We start from the raw sequence: 25215 nt of genomic DNA, 5'->3' as shown, positions 1-25215 counted from the left end.
GTTCTGTTCTAAATTGTCTTTTTGAGATCTTGTTGGGAAACATAGGTAATATGTACTTGGACCAAAAGCCTGTATGAAGACAAGCTTATGGACAGGAGAGATTTCCTCCTTTTACCCAGCACCAAGGGGAAGATGACCTATTTCATCTCTCGCCTGTGGTAAGGATGATTTCATACTAACCTTGACGAGGTAGAAGCCCCCTGCATAAAACTAGATTTCCTCACCCTGGGCAGGACCTGGCATCGCCTCCATAATTTCTGTGTGAACCCAGGTAATTAAACTGCAACCCTCCGGGTGAAACTGGCTTTAGTAGCTCTTTACCAGGTTGGGTTCCAGTTTTTACTCTGCTTTTTGTGTCTGTGGATTTCTTAATTATCTACCATATCACAGTTCGTGAATTTAGATAATTTACTTTCATGTTATCCAAACCTCTGTTTGTTCATACTGGAAGGCTATCCCAGGTCTCCAACCACTAATACATTCAGAAATAGAAACCTCAGCCTTGCCCCAAGTTTCTTGCTTTCAGCCTTCCATCTGTCCTGCTTTTTCAATGACTCTTTTTTTTATTATTATTTTTATTTTCCCTTTCTCCTTGTACTGATTTGTGATTCATTTTAATGATTTGCGATTCACTTAATAATTTAAAAATCATAATCTTTTAGCTCTTACCTTCAAAATGCTACCATGTCCCATTATCTTAACCTTGTTCCTGAGCAATAGCAGAACTGGAGAAGAAAAAAAAATCCAATGATCTCTCTCCAAATTACAGTATTTAGGGATAGTAGAGGATAGGAAAGGCAGCAGAATACAACAGACACTAGAATGGCAATGTGTAAATCACTGATGTGATTCTGCAATCTGTATATGGGGTAAAAATGGGGGTTCATAACCCACTTGAATCAAACTGTGAAATATGATATATCAAGAACTATGTAATGTTTTGAAACACCAACAATAAAAAAAATTACAGTATTTAAAAAATAAATCTCTATTTCAGCTCACTCTTTATGGTTTAATTATTTTTTTCCTTTGTGTGGAAAATATATTTTTATTTTATGTAGATGTTTACCAACATTTTTATTAATAATAATTATTATTATTTTTTAGAGAGAGAGGGAGAGAGAATGAGAGAAATTTTTTTAATATTTTATTTTTAGTTTTTTTTTTCAGTGGACACAACATCTTTATTTTTATTTTCATGTGGTGCTGAGGATCAAACCCAGCGCCCCGCGCATGCCAGGTGAGCGGCTACCTCTTGAGCCACATCCCAGCCCAATCATTATTTTTAATTTCTCATTCTGATCATTGAAATCTCCTTGTTGGACCAAGGGGAGGGAGGAGGGAAGAGAAAGGGGAAATACTGAGGAACGATATTGGTTAAATGATATTATTATATTGTGTGCATGAAACAACAAATCCCACCCTATGTACAACTACAATGCACCAATAAAAATATGAAAAATAAAATATTATTTAATAAAAGAAAAAATAAATCCCCTTATTTCCTTATGAGCTCAGCAGTGCTTGGAAAAGCATGCTTGTCATAATCTATTCAGAATCTAAACCAGTATGTGAGTAAAATGACCCAAGCTTGTCATAATCTATTCAGAATCTAGCAGCATGTGAGTAAAATGACCCTTCATAACATCTGGTCTTCAGTATTGCTGGATGACAGAAGTCTAATAAATGGCAGGTATTATTGATTCAGAAAACACAGCTTCTATACCATGGAGCCCCATGGAATCCAGTTCTAGAGTGCTGAAACATTCATAAACAGTTATTCAAAGAAGCTGACAAATATAATTGATTGTCGCCAAGTTACATGGATTTTTTTTGAATCAGCATTTTTAAATTTGGACCTACATCTACATAATGCAAACTTGTTTTGACACAGCTGCCATTTCAGATTCAAATAACAAGATTTGGTTTGGAGGAAGCAGTGTACTTGTTAAAGTTGTCCAACAGGGAGGGCAGTGCTGATGCCACTTACAAGGCTGCTTCCTGGGGCAACAACCTTTCTGCCAGCTCACATCAAAACACACATTTAGCACGAAGGGGAAAATGACCTTTCAGCTCGCCAGCCTGATTTTCTTCCTCTCTCCTTCTCTCCCTTTGCTCCTTTTCCTAGCTGACAACATTGTATCTGTATCTTAATTTTAAAGGGGGACAAACCACTAAGAATTGAAGGGGTTCTTTAGTATCAAAAATTTCCAAGATAAAAAAAAAGCATGTCTTTTTACTAGGAATGAAAATGGTTTTGTAGTGTTCTCCTATGGGCTAGAATAGGTGATCCATTTGATATCCTTATAATAAGATGTGCCCTTCTATTTTCATTCCTCTCAGAATGAATTATTAAACACACTCCTATTGTTCCTCTGTAAGTCCTGTATGCAATGTAGAATTCATCTTAGGAAAAAAAAAGGAAAAACTGGAAGTAGCAAGAAATAATGCATCTGAGGCTTATGATTCCTGCCAATAGTAAAATAATCCCTTATACTTTATACAAAGATGTCTCTTATTCTTTTTATTTCCATCTTTACACAGGTAATTACTCTTTAGAGACCTCTTCAGACATCTTCAGGCCAATGAGAATGTCCGATAATTTCTAATGGGTTTGCCTCTCTGTTCTTTCTGACATCCTACCTAGCAGAGCACATCTGCCACAAAATATCAGCAGAGGATGAATTTATTAAATATTAAATACTGTTTTCTGCCTTTGCAAGTGCTTGTCCTATACAAAATTCTCAAATGGTGCAAATGTACAGAAAAATAACAACAAAAAAACTTTATAAACCAAACATAAGCTACTCCTTGGTTTCTTACAAGTGGTTAACCACCTGCTGCTGTTCCAATTGAACAATTAGTATGATGGCATGTCTAAATAGTTACTTTATGGAAACTTAAGACAACTTGTTCATAGGATGTACAAAACTTATTTGTCCAGTAGCCAATAATTCAACTTGAGAAAATAAAATAGATGTTTTATAAATGTTTTCTTGCTTTTTCCACAATCTATGCCTTTGCCTTTACATACAAGTAATTGGAAATACAGATTTCTTTTCACCTATTTTACATCACCTTGAAAATTTTCACTTCTATAGTTTGAAGTCCTTGAAAAATCTCAGAGGCGGTTGGTTTTTCTTTTAGTGCCATCTACTGGCTCAGTCATCTCACTGGTTCTGATCTGTAAGCTTCATTCAATATGCTAAAGATTTTTTAATGCCTACCTTCACTCAGAAACTTTATTAAAAGAATTTTATTTCACAGGTACCTTATATTTGTTATATCTGAATTCATGGACCCTTTTAAGTTAACTCCCAAAGTTAAAATGTCAAGACTTCAAGTCATGTGTATGCATCTCTATTATATTATTTTATATTCTATATTATTAAAATGTGTTGAGCCTGGCAGGTTGACTTTTCTATTTCCCTTGATAGTTATGAAATTTTAGAAGTTAATGGTAATGATTAATCATTTAATTTCGAAGAAGAGATTTTTATAATTTATTTTTCTTTGTTCTTTTTAGTGAAGAATAATAGACTGTATTTTGACATGTTATACATATGTGAATATAAGTTATTCTAATTAGGATCCCATTCTGTGGTTGAATGTGTTGTGGAGTTACACTGGTCATGTATTCATATATGGACATAGGAAAGTTCATATCTGATTCATTCTACTGCCTTTCCTAATTGCATCCCCCACCTCCCTTCCCTTCACTCCCCTTTGTCTAATCCAGTGAACTTATATTCTCCCACAACCCCACTGTGAGTCACCATCCGCATATCAGAGAGAACATGTAGCCTTTGTTTTTTTTTTAAGATTGGCTTATTTCACTTAGCATGAGATTCTCCACTTCCATCCATTTACTGGCAAATGCCATAATTTCATTTTTATTTATGGCCAGTAATATTCCACTATGTGTGTGTGTATAGTATATATTATATAATATTATATTATATATATTATATATATACATAATATTTTCTTTATCCATTATCTATTGAAGAGCACCTAGGTTGGTTTCATAGCTTAGCTATTGTGAATTGAGCTGCTATAAACATGGATATGGCTGCCTCACTGTAGTATGTTGATTTTATGTCCTTTAGGTATATACCAAGGAGTGGGATAACTGTGTCAAATGGTGGTTCCATTTCTAAGTTTTCTGAGGACTCTCAATACTGCTTTCCAAGTTACACTAATTTGCAGCCCCACCAGCAATGTATGAGTGTATCTCTTTCCCCTCATTTTTGGCAACATATATTGTCACTTGTATTCTTGATAATTGCCATTCTGACTGGAATGAGATGGAATCTCAGTGTGGTTTGAATTTGCATTTCTCTAATTGCTAGAGATGTTGAACACTTTTTCATATATTTGTTGACCATTCTTATTTCTTCTGTGAAGTGCTTGTTCAGTTCCTTTGCCCTTTTATTAATTGGGTTATTTGCTTTTTATTTGGTGTCAAGGTTTTTGAGTTCTTTATACATCTTGGAGATTAATGCTTTATCTGAGGTTCAGGTGGCAAAGATTTTCTCCTCTTCTCTAGGTTCTCTGTTCATGTTTTTGATTGTTTCCTTTTCGGGGAAGAAGTTTTTTCATTTGATACCATCCCATTTATTGATTCTTGATTTTAGTTCTTGTGCTTTAGGAGTCTTTTTGAGGAAGTTGGTTACTAAGCCAACATGTTGGAAAGTTGGGCCTACATTTTCTTCTAGTAGGCATGGGGTCTCTAGTCTAATGCCTAGGTCCTTGATTCACAATGAGTTGAGTTTTGTACAGGGTGAGAGATAGAGTTCAATTTCATTCTGCTACATGTGAATTTCCTCTAAGAAGCAAATTTTAAAGCTACAGGAAAAAAATGAAAGCATTTTATATGTGGTTTAAGTAACTCTTTCAAACCTCAGAAAATAATATTTGCACTTATTTCATACACCATGAAGCAGGTAGATTTGAACAGGGGATCCCTGAGTACTTCTTGCTCTGTCATATCTCATTATCAGTTACTTTGTCCCGGCTTTTTGTAGTCTATGATTAACACCTTCTGAAATATCCGGTGTTCATTAGTCTTATTTATTGTATTGTTTCAAACAGACGTCTCTCTTCGAGTTGTAATCCAGATGCTTTCCAATAAAGGGATGTTTCTCCACCTCTGTGCTTCATCCAGCTCTGAATGATGCCCGCAACTGGCTTGCTGGGCCGCTGGCACACGGAGCTTCTCAGTGGTTGGTGGAACATTGGAACACATCCTCCCCTTTCTCTGCTCACTGATGAGATATAATTTATGTTGATTCAACTCTTCACAAATTGCCATCTGTCAGCTTTGCTTTCTCTAATCCCCCAACCCCCTTCCTTCATTGCATTTGGTTGAACTGGCAGAAGCTCAGGTGTTGGTTTGGAGGAAGGTCTCTCCATCCATAGTGAAGATCTGTTTGACATTTACACCTCCTTCATAAAATTGCCTTTTTTATAATCTCGACGGTGGCAATGCTTTCATGTGGCTTTTCATTGTCCTCTAAGGCACAGGAAATCAACTGGGAGCACCTACTGACATCTCTGGTGGTGGCCTGGATGAAGCAGCACCCTGGCATCTATATTTTCTAAATACTCTCTTTGTTAAGAGTGCACTGGTCTTGCTTATGCTTTCAAGAAATATATATGTGGAATATTCACAGTGAGAATATCCAGATCCCTGTTTCGTCTTTTGCCTGGAGCAGAGATCAATTTTATTGAAGATTTTCATCCCAAAGGAACTATCTTCATATTCTTTGTAAAGATCAGAGCAAATAGTTCTATAGCTCTGGAATATAGGAAAAGTTATTTAATGCTAATTAGGAAGTAAACAAATATCATTTAATTAATAAGAATATTAAGGCACGATGGAAATCTCTAAGTTGGCAGACTAAAATTAAAAACAAATAAATCTTAATGTTTTTAGAAGTGCTTTCCTTAAGCCATAATTTCTCAGCTTTGACATTTTGGGCCAAATAATTCTTTGCTGAGGAGAGCTGTCCTATGCACTGTAGGATGTTTACATCACCCTTGGCTTCTACCTACTGAATGTCAGTAGTATTTTTCCCCCAAGTGACAACCAAGAATACCTCCAAATATTGTCATATATACCTGGGGATGGGAGCCAAATTACCTTCTCTAATTGAGAACCACTGCATTGTAGATGAACATTCGTGAAAGAACAATATTAAAATATGAGCCATTGTCCAGAAATCCAGTTAACTTTCAAATGATTTCATTGTAATATAAATTTAAAAAAAAATGAATAGGATATAAAAATGTAAAACTTCAAACTGGAGAAGAATATGGAAATATTTCATCTAGAAATGAAAACTAAGATGTAGTTCATGGTGGTGGGTTCTGGAAGTCGCCCCCCACCCCCACCCCGCAAAAATCCCCCAATTCCTGAACACAGGATTCATTAGTCAAATGTTCTAACAGAGATCTTTCTAATTATGTATTTCTCCTTTAAAAAATTTTCTCCTGTGAAAGTTGTCATGGATTGCTGCTGGTGATTAACTGATTTTGGAGTCACTAATAGAATGGGTAGATTCTGAGCAATACAAAAAAGAAACATTTCTCTAATGGGCTCTGTGGATGTCATGATTTTTGGCCATGGGCCTTCTGAATACGCACTTCTTAAGGGTCTGTTTCCACTTGAATTTTAGGCATTTTCTGGAACCAAAGTCTCTAGGTTTAAAGCATCCATCAAACTATATGAAATGGCAGCTTTGTTATGGTCTTCAGCCTGACCCCAATTAAACATGGGATTATAATTTCATTTTAGTTCTGAGGAAAGTTTCCCATTGGCCATATTAACACACACAATGAAACTCAATTATAACAAAGTTTCTTTCTTTTTTTTTTTGAGGAGTTGGGTTTAGCATGAGCTAAATCATGCCTATGGAATATGAAAACCCATGCGACAAAAATCTAATAAGACACGGTTCTGAAACAGAAGTGTAAGTCTATCCTAAACCCTTGCATTATAGAAGAATTACATTGTATACAACTATTCAGGCTGCACAATATCCACAACTTAAAATAACACCTGCCTCGGTAATTGTGAGCTAATGGAATCAATCATGTCCTTTGTCACAGAGACAATATTGTATAGCAAAACATGGGTGACCAGACTTTACTAAACCTTCATTTATGCATCTATAAACAGCAAGATAATGCAAGTTCTTGTGCCCACTGGCTTTGTTATGAGGGTTACATGAGATATTAGATATGAAATACATGGGTCTGTATCTGGCACGTATCAGCAAGGGCTCAACAGCTCTTAGCTTCTATACTTTAATTATATGATAAATACTGTTGTCACAGGGGCTGTCAGGTGAGAGTGTTACCTACTTCTCCTCTGGGGGAATAAGCATCAACCCAGGTAACATTGATATCGTGATCCAGGATTTGCTATAAGTGCCACTTCTCCATGCTTTGAGAGTCAGGTAAGTACGTGATCATTTGGCAAATGCCGTAAGAATGAGAAGCAGCACATTATATACTCATATGCAAAGGTAAGGACTAGGCCTTTGAAGATGGATTCTGATATATAAGTCTGGATGGCTTATATATAAGACAATGGAATTTCAATAATCTCTACATCAGTGACCTCAATATCTTTTTGATGCTTTCATTCTTTGCTTTTTTCCATTCAGGAACTTTCTTTAGGAATCTAATTTACTGATAACTATAATCATGCATTAATTGACTTAGGACTTTAAGATTCTGAACATGATTGTCCATCTTCCTTAAATAGTGACACTTAAACAGAGACACTCAGTAAACGTTTTGATTGTTAAAAATGTTTAAAAATGCATATAAATTAATTGCATTCCAGGAGAATTGTATGAGAAAATCCTCTTCTATAGAAGATGAAAAGCCTATGAGAACTATTTAAAGCATGGCTGAAAGATGTCTCCAAAAAAAAAATTTTTTTTTCCTGCAGTGGATTCCCAACGTTTTATAAATTTTTTAAAAAACACTTCCCACAAAATGGTAGCAGAGGTCAACAAAAATGTTTCTAATGTCTCAATAATCAGGGGGATAATACAAAAGAGAAATGTTAAGAATTACTAGGTATTAATCCAGAAGAACCATCATTAGAAACTTGCTTAGGAATCTGAGCTTTGGTTTGGAAATTTTCTTGTCACATAACTGCAGTTTCCCTATGGTGTAGGCTGGCATTCTATAAAAAGTCTGTTGAGTCTTGGTAGTAAACTAGGAAACGAAGGGAGGGAGGAAGGGAAGGAGGACTGGAGAAAGGAGGGAAGAGAGGGGGCAGGACAGGACCAGTTATTATTAGAAACCAAGTCCCCCAAAGCTTGTGTGTTCACTAGTGTCCTAAAACAGCACCCAAATTTCCTATTCCATGGGTCAAAAAGCACTCAAGATTTGTAATGAAGGGAATGGAGTGAAGAGGTGGATTGTGCCTCTTTCATCCAAAGGTTGCTTGGTGCTTGAAGTTTTGAAAACTTGCCAAGTCAGATACTAGGAGAGGTCCTATCCAAGAGTTAGGATACACATTTAGCCCTTTGAAAACACTGGTGCTTGGAGACATCCACCTTCGAGGTAGAAAGCCATTCTGACAAGGCAAACTAAGCTGGATAAACGACAAAACATGAGTTGTTTTTGTTTGTTTGTTTTAATCAACAAAGAGTTAAAGACATGGAGAAACTTCAAGTTAAATTTTAGAATGTCATCAACCCTTGAGAGAAGACGAGAGACCCCTAACTGCTTTCATACCTGGGGAGCGTCATGAAGATGCACCTCTGTAGATGGGAGTGAGGAGAGCCAGCTGTATTAATCTGCTCAAACCGCCATCACAAGCATGGAACTGTGCGGTTTAAATAACAGGTATTTACTTCTTCCAAGATCAAGCTGTTATCCAGGTTGGCTTCTTCTGATTCTCTCCTTCTTGGCCTGCAGATGGCTGTCTTCTCCCTGTGTCTTTGTGTAGTCTTTCCTTTGTGCTGTCTTGTCCTAATTTCCTTTTCTCATAAGAACACCAGTCATATTGGAATAGGGCCCTCCTGAAGAACCCTGAAGAACACCAGTCTGACTTTAATGACATCATTAAAAACCTGTCTCCAGCCAGGCATGGTGACACACATCTATAATCCCAGCAGTTCAGGAGGCTGAGACTGGAGGATCGCACGTTCAAAGCCAGCCTCGGCAACAGAGAGGCACTAAGCAACTCGGTGAGACCCTGTCTCTAAATAAAATACAAAATAGGGCTGGGGATGTGGGTCAGTGGCTGAGTGCCCCTGAGTTCAATCTCAGATTAAAAAAAAAGAAAACAATAAAAAAAAACACCTGCCTTCAGATACAGTTACTTTCTCAGGAGCTGGGGGTTAGGGCTTCAACATAGGAATTTGGTAGGGACACAATTCAGCCCATTAACACCAGTCTGACTTTTTGTGAATGTTTAATAGGCACAAGTGGGCTGGGTCATGTGGTCAGAATTTCAACAGCCCAGTCACAGAGCAACTTGCCTTCCTGCAGATCTTTCCCACAGGTGTTCCCTGATGCTCTTGGGGGAAGTGTATGAGTTTCTTGTTGCTGAAGTAACAAATTACCACAAAGGTAATGAGCTCAGGGTAACATGAATGTTGTACCTTACATTCTGTAGGTCAAAAGTCTGACACAGTCTCCCTGGACTAAAAGCGAGTTGGGACAGGACTGCTTTTTCCCTTAAAGCTCCAGGGGACAATCCATTTCCTTGACTTTTCCAGCTTCTGAGTCTTGCCTGCACTCAATGGACCATGGTTCCTTGTTCCACTCTCAAAGCCAGCAGCATCACACCTCTCGGACCCAGCTCCTGTCATCACTTCTCCTCTGACTCAGCTCTTTCTTCCATTTTCATGGCTTTTGGGATCCCACTGTCATTATTCACCTAGATAATCCAGAATAATCTCTCTCTCTCTCTCTCTCTCTCTCTCTGTCTCTCTCTCTCTCTCTCTCTCTCTCTCTCTCTCTCTCTCTCTCTCTTTGTATTGGGGATTGAACTCAGGGGCACTTGACCACTGAGCTACATCCCTAGCTCTTTTTTATATTTTTATTCAGAGACAGGATCTCACTGAGTCGCTTAGGTCCTTGATAAATTGCTGAGGCTGGCTAAATTGCTGATCCTCCTGCCTCAGCCTCCTGAGCCTCTAGTATTATAGATGTTTACCACCACACCCGGCATAATCTCTTTTTCTTAAAGCCAGTGGATTAGCAGATATGGTAGTTAATTTTAGGTGTTCAGTTGACTAGATTCAGGGATTTGTAGAGAACTGTAAAGCATTCTTTTGTGTCATGTCCATGAGGCACTTTAGGAGGAGACTGGCAAGGAAGTCAGTAAATGGAGGGGAAAGATCCACCCTCAGTGTGGGAGGCTCCATCCAAACCTCTGGGATCTTGATAGAGCAAAAGAGGTAATTTCCTCTCCCCAGGAGCTGGAGCATAATCTTCTTTTCCTACCTTTGAACATCTGAACTCTGGGGCTCTGGCCTTAGGACTCCAGAACTTACAACACCAGTCCCTGGGTCCTCAGGTCTTTGATCTCAGACTAAGAATCACATCACTGGTTTCTCTGGTTCTTAGCTTTGTGACTTGCACTGAGTCACACTTCTGGCATCCTAGGGTCTCCAGCTTACAAATAGGCTATTGTGAGAATTCTCAACCTCCAGGATCAAGTGAGTCATTTACTCTCTTAATAATTCATTCAGTCAATTGATATCTATCTTATCCATCTATCATCTAACTATCTTTTATTTTTCCAGTAGCAGGGATTGAACTCAGAAGTGCTCAACCACCAAACCACATCCCCAGCCCTTTTTATATTTTATTTAGAGACAGTTACTTAGAGACAGGGCCTCATGAAATTGCTGAGGCTGGCTTTGAACTCAGCCTCCCAAGCTGCTGGGATTACAGGCGTGCACCACCACGCCCAGCAACTATCTACCTTTCTATCCTATTGGTTCCGTCTCTCGGGAGAACCCTGATTGATACAACCTCAATTCCATATGCAGCCTTAATTTCCCTTTTTCATGTAACGTGGCATATTTGCAAATTCTAGGGTCTGGAACGGGAACATCTTCAGGAAACTGTTATTTGGATATATCACTAGGTGATATATATTACTAGGCTGAAGCAGGACCAGAGAGTTGAAAGACATGTCCCTGAAGGCATGAAGTGCCTCTTCCAAGGGCAAGACAAGTGCCTTCCAAGAGAGATTGGAGGCAGGAAAGCCTTGGGGAACTTCCCCAGGCAGCAGAGGCCTCCACAGCCTCTAATCAGTGCTGGGCAGGAGGAGAGAGCCACACTTCCCCATGAGCTGCAGCAGCTGGTGGCTGGAATGGAAAGGAGAATGAAGAGAAAGCAGGTGGTTCAAACACTAAATGAAAGAGTTCTCCAGGATCTCACTGCTGCGTGGGTCCCAGGCCTTGCAGCAGAACAGTCCTGATGCTGGCTTACAGCATGTGAAACTGGTGGTGAATTGAGTCAAGCTAAAACTGTCACAAAACTCAGACCCATCACTTTTACAGGTCAGACTAAATCAGCTCCTTCCCCCAACTCTGGCAACCTGACACACAAGCAGGGGCAGGATTTTTTTTGCAGAATGAATATGACTTACTTTCATCTCTAGCATTCTTTCATACACAACATTTAAATAAAACCCAGTATTAGTAGATACACCCAGGGGCAGAAAAATGTGACCTATACTCAGAAATAGGAAAGACTCAATAGCAGAAGATGCAGAGGTCACTGGAGACTGGAATGACCAGAGAGCATCTTTAATGTAACTCTGACGAAGATGCCAGCTGGTGAGGACTCAATGAAATACACACCAACACTGAACTCTACTGAGTAAATTTGTTTATCACGGGGATTTGCTTAGCAATCCTGAAACCACTTTGTATGTGTACTAGGGCTGAACAACAACAAATATATATATAAATATATTTTATATATATTATATATATATGTGTGTGTGTGTGTGTGTGTACATATATATATATAATTTTTTATAAAACGAAAGTCAGTTTCTCTCAAAGACAAAGTTATTAATTAGGAAAGGAGGAAGGCAAGCATGAATCGAGAGGCACTGAATTAGAATTGGAGAAATTGGCATGAATTCATGTTTTTTTTTTAAAAAAGCATACTCAACAGGTGCATAAATTAAGAGAGAGATATGTACATGCATATGAATGGGTTAGTGTAAGTACATATATTTCCAATGTATCCACTGAGAGGGTCTGAAGGCAGTAGGGGCAAACACTCAAGAGTCAAACATGGTATCTAAATTCCATTCTCCACCAAAGGAATCAGGGCTTCTTAGACAAAGAGGCTGGGGCAAGACAAATACATGATGAAACTGGGCAAAAACTTGGCTCCAAAGAAGTAACGAAATACTCAAAGGAGGATGTAGGATTCTCCAAACACAGACATCAACCTGAAATAGTTTCTAATGGCCAAAGCTGGAGCCATTTAAATAATAAAATAATAGCGTTTTATTAAAATCCATAGAATGAAATACATATTCATGAGTCTCTACTGACAAAAGTGAATAACTGAATAAAGAAGAGAGGGAAGAGAGGCTGCTCTTTCTGACAAAATTTTAATTAATAAGTATAGGAGGAATAAGAAAAATGGAAAATTGTTCTTAGAACATAACAGGAAAGAGCTATTCAAGGGATGTTAAAATTAGTGTTCAAAAGTTTGAAGAGAAATAGGGTATTTGCACAGTTTCAAGGTATCTTCTTAAAATTTTTTTAAATTTAAAGAAAAAGATTTCCTTAATAGTGGAGAAACCTGAAGTCAACACTTTTAACAAGTGAGGAAGGTCAATGTCACTAGTAAAAAGTACATCAATATTACCCACTGCTGTTATAATACACTGAGAAAGGCACATTACTTCTCTAGTATTGGCTGATAATTTATTACCTAAACCTAATCATGAGAAAACATCAGACAAATTCAATTGTGGGACAATCTACAAAGCCTGCACTCTTTACAGTTGTCAAGTTTGGAGGCATATGGTGCACACCTCTAATCCCAACTACTTGGGATGTTGAAGCAGCAGGATCATAAGTCTGAGGCTAGCCTTTGTAATTTAGACCCTATCTCAAAAAATAAAAAGGGCCATGGATGTAACTCAGCAGTAGAGCATCCCTGAGTTCAACCCTCAGTAACTGGGGAGGAGAGGAAGTAATGAAAGACAAGGAAAGATGATTGAGGAACTATCATAAATTCGGGAGATTGGGGAGACAACGAAACACAAGGTCAGATCCTGATTGGACCCTGCAGCAACAACAGCAAGTCCAACTAGGAAAATCTAGTGATGTCCAAATAAAGCCTGTCATTTTGTTAAAAGCACTGTTAATTCTCAGTTCTGATCCTTGTACAATTCTGACATCAAAGGAATCAGGAGAGACTGTACAGGTGCTCTCTACTATTCTTGTAACTTTTCTGTAAAACCTAAAATAATTGAAAAATAAAAACTCAAAAGGCCACCAGAGGATCTAGTAGAAGAGATTGGTAACATACCTGAAGAGAAGGACAATTTCCACAAAGACATAAAAATGATTTTATAAAGAATTGAATAGAAATGTCAGAACTAAAACAAAATCCCAATAATGGGGTCTTTCATAGCAACACTCCTTCTGTGATTGTTTTGAGTCTGGGTACAGGCAGTTGGAGAGAGGTGTGTATGTGCGTGTGTGTGTGTGTGTGTGTGTGTGTGTGTGTGTGTGTGTGTGAGAGAGAGAGAGAGAGAGAGAGAGAGAGAGAGAGAGAGAGAGAGAGAGAGATTTCCCAGATATTTCTAACTATAGCCAAGGTTTAGAACTACTGGGCTTGTCTAATCAAATTAGCATTAAAACATAAAATACATAGTGTGTTGGGGGCTCCTAAGACTATGTTTGGAGATTTGCTAGGGACTCATGGGAATCAGCATGTAGGTTTGATCATAGCAATAATTCTTTTCAGCAACATAGAAAGGATTTACATCCAGATCAGAAGAGAACAAGCCACGGTGGAGTCCAGAGAAGCCATGTGCAGGCTTTCTTGGGGTCTCCCCCTCCTATGAGGGGCCACCCTGAGCATCTCCTTTGTCCAGTAAGAAGTGTGTGCTCTTTCTGCCCAGGGAAGCCCATTCAGGAATCAAACGCTGTCTTTAGAAAAGCCCAAAATTTTAGTGGGAGTTGGTCATATAGGTACCACTCTTTAGTAGATATCAAAATTCCAGGCTTCCAGAAGCAATTCAGGTCTTTAGCATACAACAAAATTATTTGTAAAGACACAAATACAGAAAGTGTTGTTTGGAAGTTTAATTGATTTTAAGGAACTGTTCACTAGTCAAGTTCCTGGATTCCACAAGGAAGGGCCAGCCTTGATGGCAGGACTTTCTAAGGATGCATCTAGGACCAGCTGTGGGAACGCTTCCTGCACATGCAACAACCCCCTCCCCATCATCCAGGTTTACTGAGCACTTCCGTGAGGACAATCACTGTACTAGCAGTCATGATATATATAATCACATATAGTCCTTATCACAACTCTGTGATACAGAAGCCATCTTCATTTTATAGCTGAGAGAGTTTGAGACATGGTGATTTTTCTTTTTACCCCAAGAGAAAATTTACCACATCACAAAGCTGGCAAATAGATAGCTGTCATTCAAGCTGAACTGTGTTCAGTGCAGACATACGCTTGTTCTGAATCTCCATTTCTCCCCCTTGATATTAGACACAGAAAATAGCCCTCCTTCTGTTTTTCTTTTATATTTATATATTTTTAATTCCCATTTTTATCAATTAGTACATTATAGTAATACATAGCACTGGGGGGGGTTCATTTTGACGTAATCATATAAGCATGGACTATAATCTGCTCCACCTCAGTCCCCAGGACTCTCTCTTTCCTCCTCCTTCCCCCTATTTCCCTTCCTTACTCTATTGATCTTCCTTCTATTTATTTGTAGATTTTTTTTTAAAGTTAGTGCTTTTTACATAAAGATGACATTCAATGTGGCATATTCATATATGTACATAGGATAGTCTGGTCATTTCTTCCCAACATTCCTTCCTTTGCCTGTCCTCCTCCTTCCCACATTATTTCCTTCCTCCTATTCCACTTATCTCTCTTATATTATCATGGGATTTCTCCCACTTTTTAAAAAATTCTTCATTTTTCTTTAAAACTTCAGCATGTGAGAGGAAGCCTTCTGTCCTTGATTTTCTGGGTCTGGCTTATTTCACTTAGCAGGATGCTCTCCAGTTCCATCTATTTACCAGAAAATGCCATAATTTCATTCTATTTTATGAAGGAGTAAAACTACATTGTGTATATATATACCACGTTTTCTTAGTCCATTCACCCGTTGAGGGGCATCAGGAGCCCTCCCTGTTTTTACCATATAGCACTTTTTAAAATTTGTTTGTTTATTTATTTATTTTGAGGCTAAATGATGATGCCTCCAAAAGTACATTGAATGAAATTTTACAAATTCCATTTTTTCATTGTTATCATCAACATAAGACTTTTTTTTTTAAAAAAAGAAGAGTCTTAAGTATATCAATAAATATGGCACTTGAAAAACAAGTTAAACCATTAGAGGTTTCCTAAATTTCTTTTCTACATTGCAATAATATATGAATTTCACAAACTCTTGTTAGTTTGATTTTTTTTTTTTAAAAATCTAAGCATCTGGGCTTTTGCTTTTCATATACTTCATTCTTCCTATCCTTGAGCATCTGAACTTTTCCCCATTGGTTAATGATATAATGGACAACTCAAAGCTGCTGACAAGTCACCAAAATGTTCAAAAAACGTTTCCACAATTTCTTTCAAGCTCTATTTCAACAAATATTAAGCTCGATTTATTATTCATTATTATTATTACCAGCACCACTAAATATATTTCAACTATTTTTTTGTAAGAAATAAGTAAAAAAATAAATATATTTCAGTTAAATGGAAACTGAAATGTGAAAGAAAAAGCTTCTCTGCTCTGTGCCGAAACAAATTCTCCTTTTGTACAAGCCCTAGCAGGTACCCTGGTTCACTGGAGCCCCCAGGAACAGGACATGGTAGGTTGATCCACCCAGGAAGCTGCTTGTGAAAACTTTAAAGAGGAGCTATGTTAGCCTGTTTTATGTTGCTATAGCAAATGCCTGTCACTAGTAATTTATAAAGAATAGAAATTTATTTTGCTCAGGGTATTAGAGAATGGAAAGTCCAATGGCTTAGCACAGGAATCTGGTGAGGGTCTTTTTGCTACATCTCAACATGGCGGAAGGCACCACATGATGAGACAGAGCAAGTATGCTAGCTAGGGTTCTCTTTCTCTTCTTATAAAACCACTAATATCTTCATGGGCTCCACTCTTATGACTCCATCTAATCCTAATTACCTCCCAAACTCCCCACTTCCAAATTAATTAACATATGAGTTTGGGAATTATGTTTCCAAAACATGAACTTGTTGGGAGTGGGGGGACTCATTCAAATCATAACAGGAACTGTCCCTGTCCCACTCTTGTGGTGAAATCATACCACAAGGGGTCAAGCAATGGCTGTTGCATGGTTTATGCTGATTCGTGCAAAGATGTTCATTTAGCATTTAAAAATGAAAGATAACCTTAGTGAAATTAAGGGTTTATGTTTGTAGAACAAGAGTTTAGCAAACTTTCCATAAAGGGCCAGAGAGTAAATATTTTAGGCTTTGTGGACCATGTGGTATCTGTCTCAATGACTCAGCTCTGCTTTTTACAGAGCAAGTAGACTGGGAGTATATGCAAACAAATGGACATGGCTGTGTTCCAATAAAACTTTATTTACAAAAACAGGCAGTGAGCTGGATTTGGCTTACAGGCTGCAGTTTTCCAGTGCCTGGCAAATGTTCTAAAACATTAGTTGACTTTGCTATGGCTCATCTTTGTCTCAAGATACCCAGACATCTTAGTCCATATTGCAGTGCTATAACAGACTACTGCAGACTGGGTAATTTATAATGAATAGAAATTTATCAGCTCACAGTTCTGGAGACTAGGAAGCCCAAGGTAAAGGACCAGCATCCAATGAAGTCCATCTCGTTCATCTTCCTGTGGCAAAAGGGTGATAGAGAGCAAGAAGTTGAACTCAGCCTCAAGCCCTTCTATAATTGGCATTAATCCCTTCAAGAGGTGACCTAAACACCTCCCATTAGGCCCCACCTCCCATTAAGGAAAACACCTCCCATTGTGGGAGATTAAGTTTCCTGTACATGCTTCTTTTGGGGAGACATGGTCACACCATGGTAACCAGGAATCATTAGCTCCTTCGTTCATAATGGACTTTATTTTATTATTTCTACCTGCAGTGCAAGCAGGGCCTCAATAGAGTTTACAGATGTGAAATGCAGAAGATTGATTTATATAGTTAACTTTCTTTATGATGGGGGCCAGGACTAATCATTCTCTAATATAAAAATGCAGATAGAGCTTGTGTATGCTAATCAATAACACACAAGCCAGTATATTTGGCACACTGCCACATCCTACATGGAGGATGGCTGTGATCTGACTGCTTTTGCAAAATGTACTCAGGTACAATGACAAAAGGAGTATCTCCACATGCCTCTATGCTGCACTACAACCGGGAGGAAGCTAGGCTATAGAATCTGCAGCAGTCAGATGTGTCTCATCACAAAGATATTCTTGGGTGACCAAAATGTACAAATACAAGTGACATCTAAATAAGGCTTTCAAGTCACAGTAGCTTTTTCCTAAATACGGTTTGAATTTCAAAATATAGCTATGCTTATTCAGTGATCGATTTGTACAAAATACAGATGCCATAAAACAAAATTTGAATTTTAACTATAGTATCTTGAGTATTCTCCCTCTCTATTAAAACCATGGCCAGCTGTATCAAAGAGTAATTACTGCCAGTAGGTGGCATCTAGAATCTAGAATAATACTGTGGACCTATATTTAACATCAGACTTGCTGATTTATGAGGGCTCACCCTCTGATGTTATTTATATTAGATCATTTTAATTTCCAACCCCATTTATTGCAGTTAAATTTAAAAATTTCCACTCAGGAAATTTGTATAAAGTTAAAAAGGAAAAATAATCCCTCCATTTGAACCTGATAATTCTACTGCAATTCCACATAATAAGCAGACTAATGTTCTGAATTTTTAAAGTGGATCTCATTTAAAGACATTAAACACTAAACACAGGCATTTCAAATACAGTTGGTCCTCTATGATTGAATAAAGCCAAGTTGCTAATTGCTGGAGCACAACCAAAAGATGTAATGAGCAAAAACACCAAACACCCTCCAACTTGGATCAATTCCATGGGAGTCAATTGAGTTTAAAAGTTTCACAAATAATTAAATTACTGAATAGGATAGACCAGAAGAAGAAAAACAACAGATTTAATTCTGTTCCTTAGAGCTCAATTTGCTTTTCAGTTGACTGTACTTAGCTATCTACAATTGCAACAAACTAAAGTCATTAAAAACCCATCCATTTTCCTACACAATCTCATCAGAACATCAATGGTTTCACCACGTATAGATAATATACTTTTTAGAAGGAGGCAGATTGCCAGACTCAACTCTTCCTTTTCTCCATTGGGCTTATCAGGAAGTCAGTGTGTCAGATTATAAATAATTAGAGGTCAAGAATATAAAGAATCCTTCTTAAGATATGTTTTCTAAGTGGTTATCTACATAGTTTGGTGTTGAAGTTTGAGTTACTCAGAGTGATTGCAGAAATAAAAGAGCATTCTTGGAAAAGTGAAGGGCAAAGGTCTAAGGTGGGGGAAAGAATAATCAGAGACTTGTATCTTACTTTAATCGGGGGCCATAAAACAGCCAAATCCCATGTCATGCTGCAGTAAAGGTTACATCAGCACTTCATCAAATATTTATAGTGTAAAAGAAGCCCTGCAGTCTGACTCCAATATGACATTAATCTTCCTGCTTTCTTTATCCCTCATTGCATCCTCTTACCTCACCCATCAACTAAATGTGTTCTCTGGTGCAAGTCTGATAATGGAGATAACTGACTAGAGAATATTGCTGTAATCAGAAATCTAGACCGTACCACAAATATGCAACCTCATGTCAGATCCTAAGGAAGCTGCATTGTGCCTTCTAAGTAAGGGGACTGACCATTCCGGATTTCCCCAAACTGAGGACCTTATTAGTATGGAAAGAGAGAGATCTTGTATGAGCTCTTTAGCTGCATCTAAGTACCCAATTTATACAAGTGCTGATTGACAGGAGAAAAGTATAAAAATGTTATGAAATGTACAGATATGTGGGCTCTTCACAGGAGAATCAATTCCAAAGGAAACACTAAAATATGATGCTTTTATACTTTTTAGACAACAAACAAATTTGTGAAAGAATGATAGGATAGATGGATCTCTGGACTAGCAAATTCTTTTTTTTTAATATTTATTTATTTTTTTAGTTCTCAGCGGACACAACATCTTTGTTGGTATGTGGTTCTGAGGATCGAACCTGGGCCGCACGCATGCCAGGCGAGCATGCTACCGCTTGAGCCACATCCCCAGGCCCTTGGACTAGAAAATTCTAGGGACATTACTAAGAGATGTATGTGGTGGGGTTAGAAGCTCATGGAACATAAAGACTACTCTGGCAAGTTTGGTTATTTGGGTGAATTGAAGTCACAATGACAAGTCTGTATTTTCCTGATGTGGTGTGTGAAGAACATCCCTCCCAAAAGAATCTTTATGGCAGGACACAATCAAGGACACGAAGAGAGAGCTTACAGAATGGGAGAAAATATTTTCCACCTGCACCTCAGATAGAGCATTAATCTGAGCATATATAAGGAGAATATATAAAGAACTGACAAAATTTAAGAATCAATAAATGGGCAAAGGAACTGAACAGGCACTTCACAGAAGAAATAAGAATGGTTAACAAATATATGAAAAAATATTCAACATCTCTAGCAATTAGAGAAATGCAAATTGAGACCACACTGAGAGTCCATCTCATTCCAGTCAGAATGGCAATTATGAAAAATACAAGTAACAATATATGTTGGCAAAGATGAAGGGAAAGAGATACACTCATACATTGCTGGTGGGACTACAAATCGGTCCAACCAAACTGGAAAGCAGTATGGAGAGTCCTCAGAAAACTTGGAAATGGAACCACCATTTGACCCAGTTAACCCACTCGTTGGTATATACCTAAAGGACATTAAATCAACATACTACAGGGATGCAGCCACATCCATGTTTATAGCAGCTCAATTCACAATAGCTAAGCTGTGGAACCAACCTAGGTGCTCTTGAACAGAATGAATGGATTAAGAAAATGTGGTACATATACACAATAGAATATTACTCGCCATAAAGCAAAATATAATTATGGCATTTGCCAGTAAATGGATGGAACTGGAGAATCTCATGCTAAGTGAAATAAGCCAATCTTAAAAAAAAAAAAAACAAATACTAAATGTTCTCTCTGTTGTGCGGATGCTGACTCACAATGGAGTTGGGGGAGAATAGAAGTTCATTGGATTAGACAAAGAGGAGTGAAGGGAAGGGAAGGGAGCTGAAATTAGGAAAGACAATAGAATGAATCGGACAGAACTTTCCTATGTTCATATATGAACACATGACCAGTGTAAGTCCACATCATGCACATTCACAAGAATAGAAAATTATACTCCATGTAAGTATGATATGTCCAAATACCTCTACTTATATAAAAATCAATAAAAAAAAGAAAAATATATTTTACTGTCATATATAACTAAAAAGAACAAATAAAAATATTTTTTCTGATCTCAAAAAAAAATCTTAATGTCTTGCTGAGTCTAGGAAAAGACTAGCCAAATGTTCTTTTCTGAAGTTATTGTTCCCCATATGATTTTGGTTTCAAATCATCAACATTCCAATTCAGCATATTTTATGATGGCACTTTCTTGAATCCTTCTCTGATCATGGAATTTTCAGTGTTAAGAACAGGAAAATTCTAGATGAACCAGGACAAATAGGTGACCCCATTTTCAAGAGGCTTATGACATCGAGAATGAACTTGAAGTCTTCCTTTATAAAAACATTTATTCCATTTTAGTCATATAAGAAATCACCAAAAGTAGGATATTAGATTGAGAGTTCTACCACACAAGGCTTATTGCTATTAAAACAAAGATCACTGTTTAATACCCACAAGAGTCAGATGGCTTTTACATCATCCCAGACGTTTTTCTTACTCCCAACTGTCTAGGCTCATAGGTTTAGGAACAGTGGGACAGGGTGTCAGAGAGCTAATCACTCAGAGAACTAAATGTGTATATTTGGAACAGCATCTCAAATCATAGCTCTTTCGGGTACTCTTTCCCTCTGGTATTGCCCATTCTGTAATATTCATTGAAAACTCATTTATGCTCAGAAGAATATAGCAAAGCAGCTGAAAGGAGTTCAGGCAGAGGGATTCAATCAATGTAATTACCATTCTTTTGCAGGAAGCTGCTCTGGATAGCTTGAGAACTGTCAGGTGGGACTTGAAGGCTTCACTGCTTGCAAAGTCTGTGCTCATTTCATGCAAAGCTCTCTTCACAACTTTAGGTAAGCAAGCAATTTACAAACAGTACCTGTAATTGAGAGTAGGCTGAATTGTCACCCTTATTGCAACAATCTAGACAGTAGCAATATATGATAGAGCAATTAAGTAGCCAAAGTTACTATAAGGTCCCCATAGGTACTATACATGGAAAACTCAACTATGGTTGTTCTGTTTAGTATTACCCATGCCACACAAAATGCCTTTGACAAGATCCCCTCTGATGAACATCTCCTCACCTTAGGCCATGGAGAGAGGGTAGAGGATTTCCCCTTGAGGCCTGTGTTGCATGAGATCTTTCTGCTTCATGTCCATACCTTCCCATTCTGCTCACTTTTGATCTGCTGCTCACCTTTCCTAAGATCACCTCCAAATCAGGACTTGTGCTTGCTAAAGTCTTGGTGCTTCTTAGCCACCTTTCTTTTGAAGGGATCTTTGAGCATCTCAGTATTTTTCTTGGGAAACTGGATTTGCAAGGGAGCATTTGCAGCCCTGCTCTGGGTGTGGTTTACATGCTCGTGCACAGAGGCCCCTGCCAGGAGAAGTGGCAGATTGGCTGTGTAGGCAGCAGCTTCGTGGCACCCAGAAATAGGTTCTGCAGGGTATGCAAATGCAAGCAGGGGCTGCAGCAGAATGGGCCTCTGGGTTCAAAACAGCAATTTGCTCCAAAAAGGCCAGCATTTTTAGAAAACAATGCTAAAGAGTACAGCAAAAAGTTCTTGCCGTGAAAAATGCCTCCCTCTGAACCAATCTGAAGTTTCTTTCCTCTAGTAGTTTACTGGTAACTTCTTAGATAGCCTCAAGTAGCTCATAAAATGTGTTTTTCTGGGAGAAGTAAGCAATTTGTTACATGTAGCTATTCCAGAGTTTAAGAGAAAAGAAGAGCAGATGGAGAAATTTTGACCACAGACCCAGATGAACAGCTGTTTAAAAGCAGTTCCTGGAAACCAACTGCTAGGAGACAGAGGACAAGGGACACAGGTTATCTACCTGACAATCTTATCAAAGGTCATTGGTGTGCTTTCTCTTTTGCCTACCTTCCCTCTAAAAGGCGGAAAGGGCTTGAACCCAGTGCAATAACCAAGCCTGGCCATAGTGCCCCATGGTCTTCAAACATCATGTTCTCGTCCGAAAGAGAACCAAACCACTTTTTCTTTTGTACTCTCATACAATACTTACAACACCTCTGAGACCAAATGTGTGAGTTTTTTCCCCCTCACAACAATTCAATTCCATTTTCAGATCTCCAATAATTTCACTCAATTCTGACACTGTCTACCTGGAGATGGTGTCAAAACTCAGAGGTAAAGGACTCAAGCTCATGGGTCTGTCTGACTTCAGATGCCAGTTGAAAGTCCAGGTTGTTACCTATTTTTTTTTTTCAGCTTTTAAAATTTGTTCTTTTTAAATATACATGACAGTAGAGTATATTTTGATATATTAAACATAATTTATTATAGGTAGAATCCCATTCTTGTAATTGTTCCTGATGTGGAGTTTCACTGTGATGTAGTTATGTCTGATCCATTCCACCATCTTTCCTATTCCTAACCCCTTTCCCCTCCTCTCATTTCCCTTTTCTACTCCACTGAACTTTAATTCTTCCCCTCCTCACTTGTTGTGGGTTAGCATTTACGTATCAAAGAGAACATTCCGTCCTTGGTTGGCTTAGGTTTCCTGTGCTTCTGAGCCACCAGCTATATACATTGAGAGTTTCTATGACCTCCTCATCAGGTTTTTTAGATCAGCTCACTGAGCTCAAGAAATCAGTTTTATTCCTAGTTTTCTGGTTGATTTTAAAGGAAACAGTTCAGAAACAAGCAGATGGAAGAGATGCATGGAGTAAGTTATGGAGTACAGGTATGTAGTTTCCATGCCCATGTTGGGTACACCACCCTCCCACCACTTCCTTTTGTTCACCAATCCAGAAGTTCTTGGAAACTTTTCTGTTGGGAGCTGGCGACCGCACCCTGAAAATGGCGCTGGTTTCCTGCTTCTGCTTCTTTAGCAGTTAGAGTTGTTAGAGGTAAACAACTCCTTGTAAGGCTGTGGGGCTGGGCTCTGGCCTGCTTCCGCTGCGCTGTACCTATTAGACTTTTCTACGTGGTGCTAGTTCATTGGCGGGGCTGGGTACTTAAGCCAGGGCAGACCGACGGCTCGGGTTCTTTCCTGTTTTCTTATGCTTCAAGGGTCCTGAATAAACTACTGAAAGAAGAATCCTGTGTTGTGTTTCCCTTGCTGGCGAGGCGTCGCGACACTTTCCAATTTGTAATTTTAGAACAAACCTGCTAGCCATTTATTTATGTATGTATGTATGTATGTATGCATGCATGTATGAATGTATGTATGTATGTACCAAGGATTAAACTCAGGGGCATTTGATCACTGAGCCACATCCCTAGTCCTATTTTGTATTTTGTTTAGGGACAGGATCTCATTGCGTTGCTTAGAGTCTCACTTTTGCTGAAGGTGGCTTTGAACTTTCAATCCTCCTGCCTCAGCCTACCGAGCCTCTTGGATTACGGGTGTGCACCACCATGACTGTTTATGTACTTTTCTTCCTTTTATGTACTTATATATGCATTATATAGAGATCTGATTGATTACATCATTGGCCATTGGTGGTCGGATCCATCTCAAGTTCCTCTCCCCTAGAGGTTGGTGGGTGGAGCTGAGATTACAGCTCCCTAACAACATGGTTGGTTCCCCTAGCAACCAATTTCCTATCCTTAGGGGCTTTTCGAGAGTTACCTCCCTAACAAATGCAGATATAACTGAAAGATGCTTGTTATGAATAACAGGAGATGTTCAGTTACCATTATCACTTTCACACTTAGGAAATTATAAGTGCTCCAGGAAACCAGGAATAAAGATCAAATATGTATTTTCTACTTTATCACAACATTATAGCATCAGACATCTAAATCTATTTAGTGCTAGCCCTTGAAGAGCAAGGAGAGTGTTTGAGTGTGACTAAAAATTATAAAAAGTAACTTTAATGAAGATAAGTCTTATGTAGTTTTGGATACCTATAGAGAAAATATTTGCAGCCTAGAGTCAGAAGACAAAACTGTAACAAATTTAAAGATTTTAATTGGCTTTAGTTTGCGGTTCTAGAATTAAGCATTGCCTCGTAAAATAGAATGGATGTTCCAGTGATCTGAGTAGAGGAGCTTGGTTTTAGAGACAGAGAAGATAGAGGAAAGCAGAAATAGAGAACAATAAACAGACTGTTTGTTCAAAGTTACTTTCCTTATGAAGGTTAAAACAGAGGGTCCTGCCTTTCATACCAACTAAAACTCTTTGACCACTATCTTTTACTCTCAATCTCTTGGAAAGTCAGATGAACCTCAGTTTCAGTGTGGTAGTGATGTGGAACTTTAGCATGGGTAACTCCATTTTGCTTTGGGCAGTTTGGCCTGGCTTAAGAGCTCAATTCCTCCAATGGCCTCCATAAGTTCTATTTAACACTAGTAATCTTAAAACAAATCTTCTAGGCTTTTATTTGTTTATTTATTAATTTATTTTAACTTGGAGGGGAGAGGGTACCAGGAATTGAACTCTGGAGCACTAGATCACTGAGCCACATTCCCAGCCCTATTCTGTGTTTT

At 38.3% G+C, this 25215-nt stretch overlaps 1 long non-coding RNA gene across 2 annotated transcripts in view; it reads right to left on the bottom strand.

Annotated features, from left to right (window-relative positions):
- LOC120886347 (uncharacterized) overlaps positions 1–22111 on the bottom strand; it is a 91412-nt gene extending 69301 nt beyond the window's left edge. The window contains exons 1-3 of one of the 2 annotated variants that reach the window (XR_013430071.1): positions 21844–22111; positions 21494–21635; positions 17038–17104 (exon numbers count right to left, since the gene is read on the bottom strand). This is a non-coding gene — a long non-coding RNA (uncharacterized LOC120886347). Of the gene's footprint in view, positions 1–16831; positions 17105–21493; positions 21636–21843 lie in introns of those variants that run through there. The other variant, XR_005729299.2, reaches the window with a different exon arrangement.
- Between the last annotated feature and the right edge of the window lie 3104 nt (positions 22112–25215).

Source organism: Ictidomys tridecemlineatus, chromosome 13 (genome assembly GCF_052094955.1).
Source record: "Ictidomys tridecemlineatus isolate mIctTri1 chromosome 13, mIctTri1.hap1, whole genome shotgun sequence".
Classification (NCBI taxonomy): domain Eukaryota; kingdom Metazoa; phylum Chordata; class Mammalia; order Rodentia; family Sciuridae; genus Ictidomys; species Ictidomys tridecemlineatus.
The sequence above is the reverse complement of the archived record's forward strand: the minus strand, read 5'-3'. Positions and strand labels throughout refer to the sequence as shown.